Source organism: Notolepis coatsorum, assembly GCF_963971535.1.
Source record: "Notolepis coatsorum genome assembly, chromosome: 5".
NCBI classification, from domain to species: domain Eukaryota; kingdom Metazoa; phylum Chordata; class Actinopteri; order Aulopiformes; family Paralepididae; genus Notolepis; species Notolepis coatsorum.
In genome coordinates this window covers 17212991-17222846 of record NC_140169.1, presented here as the reverse complement: position 1 = coordinate 17222846, position 9856 = coordinate 17212991, and positions in this window count along the sequence as shown.

The window sequence follows — 9856 nt, the reverse complement described above, 5'->3', positions numbered from 1 at the left end:
GACTTGAATTAAAAGTCTAAACCCCAAACCCTCAACCAATTAAGCAGAGGCATCTTGCAGCACTCCAAAGTGCACTGCCATTGCAAAATTGCCCACATCAACTGGTTTTGTGCTCATTGCTAATGTGGATTAATGTCTCCTGTCTCGTACTGGCTCCCACAGACATAGGCTCTTATAGACAAAAGTAATTAAGATGAATAATCTGGATTTAAAGAGCCTTTGTTTGCGTTATTGCTAAATTCTGGGATAAGGACACGTTTTCTCTTTGGCTAACATGACTGTATGAGGCAATTTGCTGTGTGAATGTTATTGTTCAAGGCTAACTAGCTAGTATAACAATAGGCGTGATGTGTCATAGCAGTAAGTGCTGCTCCAAAGAGCTAAACTCCCCACCACTAATGAATTCATTAATCTCTCTATTTATTCCTGACAAGCAATTATCTCCTCTCACAGAATGAGGGGTCAGAAGGCAAGGTTGAGAGCTCCGAGATGCACCTTAGCAGGAAACACCCGAAGGCAGCTAGTAGCTTGTCTGTTTACCTCATCCCACTCTATGGCCATGTGTTCAATTAGAACACCGTTGGAATTGGTAGTGAACCTTTTCAAAACAAGACTGGGGTTCTAGCTGCAGTTTCTGCATTCTCTCTCTCTCTCTCTCTCTCTCTCTCTCTCTCTCTCTCTCTCTCTCTCTCTCTCTCTCTCCCTCCCTCCCTCTCTCTCTCCCTCTCTCTCTCTCTCTCTCTCTAGCTTTGCACCTCGGGGTAGTTTGACCTTGTGCTTGCTAAGGCATTTCCACACACAACAGGCGCAGGGCACGGAAACCTATAAAAGCCCCGTAATAGTAGAAAACACGCCATGTACAATGAAATGGGTGCTATAGCTCGGAAGCCCACTATTCCATCTCTGCGGCGTGTCGCTGAGGAATGACCATCTGAGCTGGAATCAAATCCTGTTAAATGGTGTCACAACATGAATCACCACCTCCGGAGGCATCCATCACCGCTAAAAAGGTGACCACAAATGATCTGTGAACCACTAGATATTGATTACTCATGCGCTGCAGGTGTCAGGTTTAATGTTGCCACGGCTTGATGGCGTCGCCTCTGACAGCCGCTGCCCTAACTCTCCTCTGATAGATTTTAATGGTGAAATATTGATTTCTCTCTGGCCAAGGTCTGCCAGCGAGGGCCAGATCATTTGTTGGGGTAATGCAGGACACTCTGTGCTCTGGTCCCAATCAATCATTTTGACAGGGTACACCAAAGAAAGCGAGAAGAAGAGGGGGAAAAATCAGACGTGGTGAAGCTACACCAGATACATCCACAATCAGGACTCACAGGGCTGCAGAACAGAGGGCGAGAGAGAGAGAGAGAGAGAGAGAGAGAGAGAGAGAGAGAGAGGGGGGGGGGGGGGGAGAACTACAGATATCTCCAACCCTGGCTCGAGTTAATATGAATACTAACGATGTGTTTATTGAGTGGGAATGCTCTGCAAATCACAGCTGACGGGATAACAGTCAGAGTGCCTTGAGCAGGGAATGAGGATCTCGGAGAGAGGGTCTATATTTTATTTAAGCGTCTCCGGGCTGGTACAGGGACTCAGGTAATGTGTTGTGTTACAACTCAGTGGTCGTTCCCCCCAGCCGGAGCGATAACACACTGGCTAATGGGAAGCGATCAATCACAATCAGCCTCCTATTCCACCAGTGTCTCCACTCTGCTCGGCTTTGTGAGAGGGAGCCGGGATGGAGGCAATAATGGAGTTTTGTGGCTTAGCAGCAGCACATCCCAGAGTCATATTTTCAGCCAATGCAATAGATGCTTTGCCATGTCAGCATGTCTTTTAATAAGAGAGCCACAATACGACCATGGGAAGCAGTTAAACCCTTGGATGAGGCCTTGGGTCCTGCTAAAGGAGAGGGGAATGAAAGCTGCACGGGAGGGACTCAGGTGGGCCGTGTGGTGGCGGTTTGATGCCAAAAGCAGCTAATTGGTTTTTCATTACACTCTGTTCAGTCTACTGTTACAGAGACAGACCCCAGCTTACAGACACAGGACACATCAGTGAGGGGGTGAATGAATGGTGAGTGAATGAATGAATGAATGAATGAATGAATGAATGAATGAATGAATGAATGAATGAATGAATGAATGAATGAATGCACGAATGAATGAATGAGATCTAGTTGTATAGATGAGGTTATTCACAGTTTGGCTTAGCACCAAAGACAGGGTGTGTGTGTGGAATCGATCACAAACCTCTAACCGGTTATTCACAGGTAGGCCATATTCCCATATTCCCATTCCCATATAGCCATCTCTATCTGGGAATGATATACCTATATATCTATAATCCTGTACCACTGACATATTGGGTGGTGGGTCACTGTATACCCACCTCGCCTCAGCAGTATTCAGTCACCTCCTCAACTATTACTGCAAAACCAATGACCCTATATTTTGTTCAACCAAGTCTGAAAAACAAGCAACTACGGTAAAATTGATAATTGTTGAATTAATGATTAATGCAGACAGAGGACAACTTCGCTCTGATTGCTGAAAATACAATTTATTTGAAGATATTGTGGTGAATATGCTTCTGCTGAATGTAGCAGTTATGAATATGAATGGCCAGAAGGGGGTGCAACACCACTCGTCTCCTCAAGCAGCTTCACTGTCATCCCTACAGCTACACACTGTCATCCCTACAGCTACACACTGTCATCCCTACAGCTACACACTGTCATCCCTACAGCTACACACTGTCATCCGTACAGCTACACACTGTCATCCCTACAGCTACACACTGTCATCCCTACAGCTACACACTGTCATCCGTACAGCTACACACTGTCATCCCTACAGCTACACACTGTCATCCCTACAGCTACACACTGTCATCCCTACAGCTCTACACTGTAATCCATACAGCTACACACTGTCATCCATACAGCTCTACACTGTCATCCCTACAGCTACACACTGTCATCCCTACAGCTACACACTGTCATCCCTACAGCTCTACACTGTCATCCCTACAGCTACACACTGTCATCCCTACAGCTCTACACTGTCATCCCTACAGCTCTACACTGTCATCCCTACAGCTACACACTGTCATCCCTACAGCTACACACTGTCATCCCTACAGCTACACACTGTCATCCATACAGCTACACACTGTCATCCCTACAGCTACACACTGTCATCCCTACAGCTACACACTGTCATCCCTACAGCTACACACTGTCATCCCTACAGCTCTACACTGTCATCCCTACAGCTACACACTGTCATCCCTACAGCTACACACTGTCATCCCTACAGCTACACACTGTCATCCCTACAGCTCTACACTGTCATCCCTACAGCTACACACTGTCATCCCTACAGCTACACTGTCATCCATACAGCTACACACTGTCATCCCTACAGCTACACACTGTCATCCCTACAGCTCTACACTGTCATCCCTACAGCTACACACTGTCATCCCTACAGCTCTACACTGTCATCCATACAGCTACACACTGTCATCCCTACAGCTCTACACTGTCATCCCTACAGCTACACACTGTCATCCCTACAGCTACACACTGTCATCCATACAGCTACACACTGTCATCCCTACAGCTCTACACTGTCATCCCTACAGCTACACACTGTCATCCCTACAGCTACACACTGTCATCCCTACAGCTACACACTGTCATCCCTACAGATCTACACTGTCATCCCTACAGCTACACACTGTCATCCATACAGCTACACACTGTCATCCCTACAGCTACACACTGTCATCCCTACAGCTCTACACTGTCATCCCTACAGCTACACACTGTCATCCCTACAGCTACACACTGTCATCCCTACAGCTACACACTGTCATCCCTACAGCTACACACTGTCATCCATACAGCTACACACTGTCATCCCTACAGCTCTACACTGTCATCCATACAGCTACACACTGTCATCCCTACAGCTACACACTGTCATCCATACAGCTACACACTGTCATCCCTACAGCTACACACTGTCATCCCTACAGCTACACACTGTCATCCCTACAGCTACATACTGTCATCCATACAGCTCTACACTGTCATCCCTACAGCTACACACTGTCATCCCTACAGCTACACACTGTCATCCCTACAGCTACACACTGTCATCCATACAGCTACACACTGTCATCCCTACAGCTCTACACTGTCATCCCTACAGCTCAACACTGTCATCCCTACAGCTACACACTGTCATCCCTACAGCTCTACACTGTCATCCCTACAGCTCTACACTGTCATCCCTACAGCTACACACTGTCATCCCTACAGCTCTACACTGTCATCCATACAGCTACACACTGTCATCCCTACAGCTCTACACTGTCATCCCTACAGCTACACACTGTCATCCCTACAGCTCTACACTGTCATCCCTACAGCTACACACTGTCATCCCTACAGCTCTACACTGTCATCCCTACAGCTACACACTGTCATCCCTACAGCTACACACTGTCATCCCTACAGCTACACACTGTCATCCATACAGCTCTACACTGTCATCCATACAGCTACACACTGTCATCCCTACAGCTACACACTGTCATCCCTACAGCTACACACTGTCATCCATACAGCTACACACTGTCATCCCTACAGCTACACACTGTCATCCCTACAGCTCTACACTGTCATCCCTACAGCTACACACTGTCATCCCTACAGCTACACACTGTCATCCATACAGCTACACACTGTCATCCCTACAGCTACACACTGTCATCCCTACAGCTACACACTGTCATCCATACAGCTCTACACTGTCATCCCTACAGCTACACACTGTCATCCCTATATCTCCACACTGTCATCCATACAGCTACACACTGTCATCCCTACAGCTACACACTGTCATCCCTACAGCTACACACTGTCATCCATACAGCTACACACTGTCATCCCTACAGCTACACACTGTCATCCATACAGCTACACACTGTCATCCCTACAGCTACACACTGTCATCCCTACAGCTACACACTGTCATCCCTACGGCTCTACACAGTCATCCCTACAGCTACACACTGTCATCCCTACAGCTACACACTGTCATCCCTACAGCTCTACACTGTCATCCCTACAGCTCTACACTGTCATCCCTACAGCTACACACTGTCATCCCTACAGCTACACACTGTCATCCATACAGCTCTACACTGTCATCCATACAGCTACACACTGTCATCCCTACAGCTACACACTGTCATCCCTACAGCTACACACTGTCATCCATACAGCTCTACACTGTCATCCATACAGCTACACACTGTCATCCCTACAGCTACACACTGTTATCCATACAGCTACACACTGTCATCCCTACAGCTCTACACTGTCATCCATACAGCTACACACTGTCATCCATACAGCTCTACACTGTCATCCCTACAGCTACACACTGCCATCCCTACAGCTACACACTGCCATCCCTACAGCTACACACTGTCATCCCTACAGCTACACACTGTCATCCATACAGCTCTACACTGTCATCCCTACAGCTACACACTGTCATCCCTACAGCTACACACTGTCATCCCTACAGCTACACACTGTCATCCCTACAGCTACACACTGTCATCCCTACAGCTACACACTGTCATCCATACAGCTACACTGTCATCCATACAGCTCTACACTGTCATCCCTACAGCTCTACACTGTCATCCCTACAGCTCTACACTGTCATCCCTACAGCTACACACTGTCATCCATACATCTACACTATCATCCCTACAGCTCTACACTGTCATCCCTACAGCTCTACAATGTCATCCCTACAGCTCCACACTGTCATCCCTACAGCTACACACTGTCATCCCTACAGCTACACACTGTCATCCATACAGCTCTACACTGTCATCCCTACAGCTACACACTGTCATCCATACAGCTACACACTGTCATCCATACAGCTACACATTGTCATCCCTACAGCTACACACTGTCATCCCTACAGCTACACACTGTCATCCATACAGCTACACACTGTTATCCCTACAGCTACACTGTCATCCCTACAGCTACACACTGTCATCCCTACAGCTCTACACTATCATCCATACAGCTACACACTGTCATCCCTACAGCTACACACTGTCATCCCTACAGCTACACACTGTCATACCTACAGCTACACACTGTCATCCCTACAGCTCTACACTGTCATCCCTACAGCTCTACACTGTCATCCATACAGCTCTACACTGTCATCCCTACAGCTACACTGTCATCCATACAGCTCTACACTGTCATCCATAGAGCTCTACACTGTCATCCCTACAGCTACACTGTCATCCCTACAGCTCTACACTGTCATCCATACAGCTACACACTGTCATCCATACAGCTCTACACTGTCATCCCTACAGCTCTACACTGTCATCCCTACAGCTACACTGTCATCCATACAGCTCTACACTGTCATCCATACAGCTCTACACTGTCATCCCTACAGCTCTACACTGTCATCCATACAGCTCTACACTGTCATCCATACAGCTCTACACTGTCATCCCTACAGCTACACACTGTCATCCCTACAGCTCTACACTGTCATCCCTACAGCTACACACTCTCATCCATACAGCTACACACTGTCATCCCTACAGCTACACACTGTCATCCCTACAGCTCTACACTGTCATCCATACAGCTACACACTGTCATCCCTACAGCTCTACACTGTCATCCCTACAGCTACACACTCTCATCCATACAGCTCTACACTGTCATCCATACAGCTACACACTGTCATCCCTACAGCTCTACACTGTCATCCATACAGCTCTACACTGTCATCCATACAGCTCTACACTGTCATCCCTACAGCTCTACACTGTCATCCCTACAGCTCTACACTGTCATCCCTACAGCTCTACAATGTCATCCCTACAGCTACACACTGTCATCCCTACAGCTACACACTGTCATCCCTACAGCTATACACTGTCATCCCTACAGCTCTACACTGTCATCCCTACAGCTACACACTGTCATCCCTACAGCTACACACTGTCATCCCTACAGCTCTACACTGTCATCCCTACAGCTCTACACTGTCATCCCTACAGCTCTACACTGTCATCCCTACAGCTACACACTGTCATCCCTACAGCTACACACTGTCATCCCTACAGCTCTACACTGTCATCCCTACAGCTCTACACTGTCATCCATACAGCTCTACAGTGTCATCCCTACAGCTACACTGTCATCCCTACAGCTCTACACTGTCATCCCTACAGCTCTACACTGTCATCCCTACAGCTCTACACTGTCATCCCTACAGCTACACACTGTCATCCATACAGCTACACACTGTCATCCCTACAGCTACACACTGTCATCCCTACAGCTACACACTGTCATCCCTACAGCTCTACACTGTCATCCCTACAGCTCTACACTGTCATCCCTACAGCTCTACACTGTCATCCCTACAGCTACATACTGTCATCCCTACAGCTACACACTGTCATCCCTACAGCTCTACACTGTCATCCCTACATGTCTACACTGTCATCCATACAGCTACACACTGTCATCCCTACAGCTCTACACTGTCATCCCCACAGCTACACACTGTCATCCCTACAGCTCTACACTGTCATTCCTACAGCTACACACTGTCATCCATACAGCTACACACTGTCATCCATACAGCTACACATTGTCATCCCTACAGCTACACACTGTCATCCCTACAGCTACACACTGTCATCCATACAGCTACACACTGTTATCCCTACAGCTACACTGTCATCCCTACAGCTACACACTGTCATCCCTACAGCTCTACACTGTCATCCATACAGCTCTACACTGTCATCCATACAGCTACACACTGTCATCCCTACAGCTACACACTGTCATCCCTACAGCTACACACTGTCATACCTACAGCTACACACTGTCATCCCTACAGCTCTACACTGTCATCCCTACAGCTCTACACTGTCATCCATACAGCTCTACACTGTCATCCCTACAGCTACACTGTCATCCATACAGCTCTACACTGTCATCCATACAGCTCTACACTGTCATCCCTACAGCTACACTGTCATCCCTACAGCTCTACACTGTCATCCATACAGCTACACACTGTCATCCATACAGCTCTACACTGTCATCCATACAGCTACACACTGTCATCCCTACAGCTCTACACTGTCATCCCTACAGCTCTACACTGTCATCCCTACAGCTACACTGTCATCCATACAGCTCTACACTGTCATCCATACAGCTCTACACTGTCATCCCTACAGCTCTACACTGTCATCCATACAGCTCTACACTGTCATCCATACAGCTCTACACTGTCATCCCTACAGCTACACACTGTCATCCCTACAGCTCTACACTGTCATCCCTACAGCTACACACTCTCATCCATACAGCTACACACTGTCATCCCTACAGCTACACACTGTCATCCCTACAGCTCTACACTGTCATCCATACAGCTCTACACTGTCATCCCTACAGCTCTACACTGTCATCCCTACAGCTCTACACTGTCATCCCTACAGCTCTACAATGTCATCCCTACAGCTACACACTGTCATCCCTACAGCTACACACTGTCATCCCTACAGCTATACACTGTCATCCCTACAGCTCTACACTGTCATCCCTACAGCTACACACTGTCATCCCTACAGCTACACACTGTCATCCCTACAGCTCTACACTGTCATCCCTACAGCTCTACACTGTCATCCCTACAGCTCTACACTGTCATCCCTACAGCTACACACTGTCATCCCTACAGCTACACACTGTCATCCCTACAGCTCTACACTGTCATCCCTACAGCTCTACACTGTCATCCATACAGCTCTACAGTGTCATCCCTACAGCTACACTGTCATCCCTACAGCTCTACACTGTCATCCCTACAGCTCTACACTGTCATCCCTACAGCTCTACACTGTCATCCCTACAGCTCTACACTGTCATCCATACAGCTCTACAGTGTCATCCCTACAGCTACACTGTCATCCCTACAGCTCTACACTGTCATCCCTACAGCTCTACACTGTCATCCCTACAGCTCTACACTGTCATCCCTACAGCTACACACTGTCATCCATACAGCTACACACTGTCATCCCTACAGCTACACACTGTCATCCCTACAGCTACACACTGTCATCCCTACAGCTCTACACTGTCATCCCTACAGCTCTACACTGTCATCCCTACAGCTCTACACTGTCATCCCTACAGCTACATACTGTCATCCCTACAGCTACACACTGTCATCCCTACAGCTCTACACTGGCATCCCTACATGTCTACACTGTCATCCATACAGCTACACACTGTCATCCCTACAGCTCTACACTGTCATCCCCACAGCTACACACTGTCATCCCTACAGCTACACACTGTCATTCCTACAGCTACACACTGTCATCCCTACAGATCTACACTGTCATCCATACAGCTCTACACTGTCATCCATACAGCTCTACACTGTCATCCCTACAGCTCTACACTGTCATCCCTACAGCTACACACTGTCATCCATACAGCTACACACTGTCATCCATACAGCTACACACTGTCATCCCTACAGCTACACACTGTCATCCATACAGCTACACACTGTCATCCCTACAGCTACACACTGTCATCCCTACAGCTACACACTGTCATCCCTACAGCTACACACTGTCATCCCTACAGCTCTACACTGTCATCCCTACAGCTCTACACTGTCATCCATACAGCTACACACTGTCATCCCTACAGCTACACACTGTCATCCCTACAGCT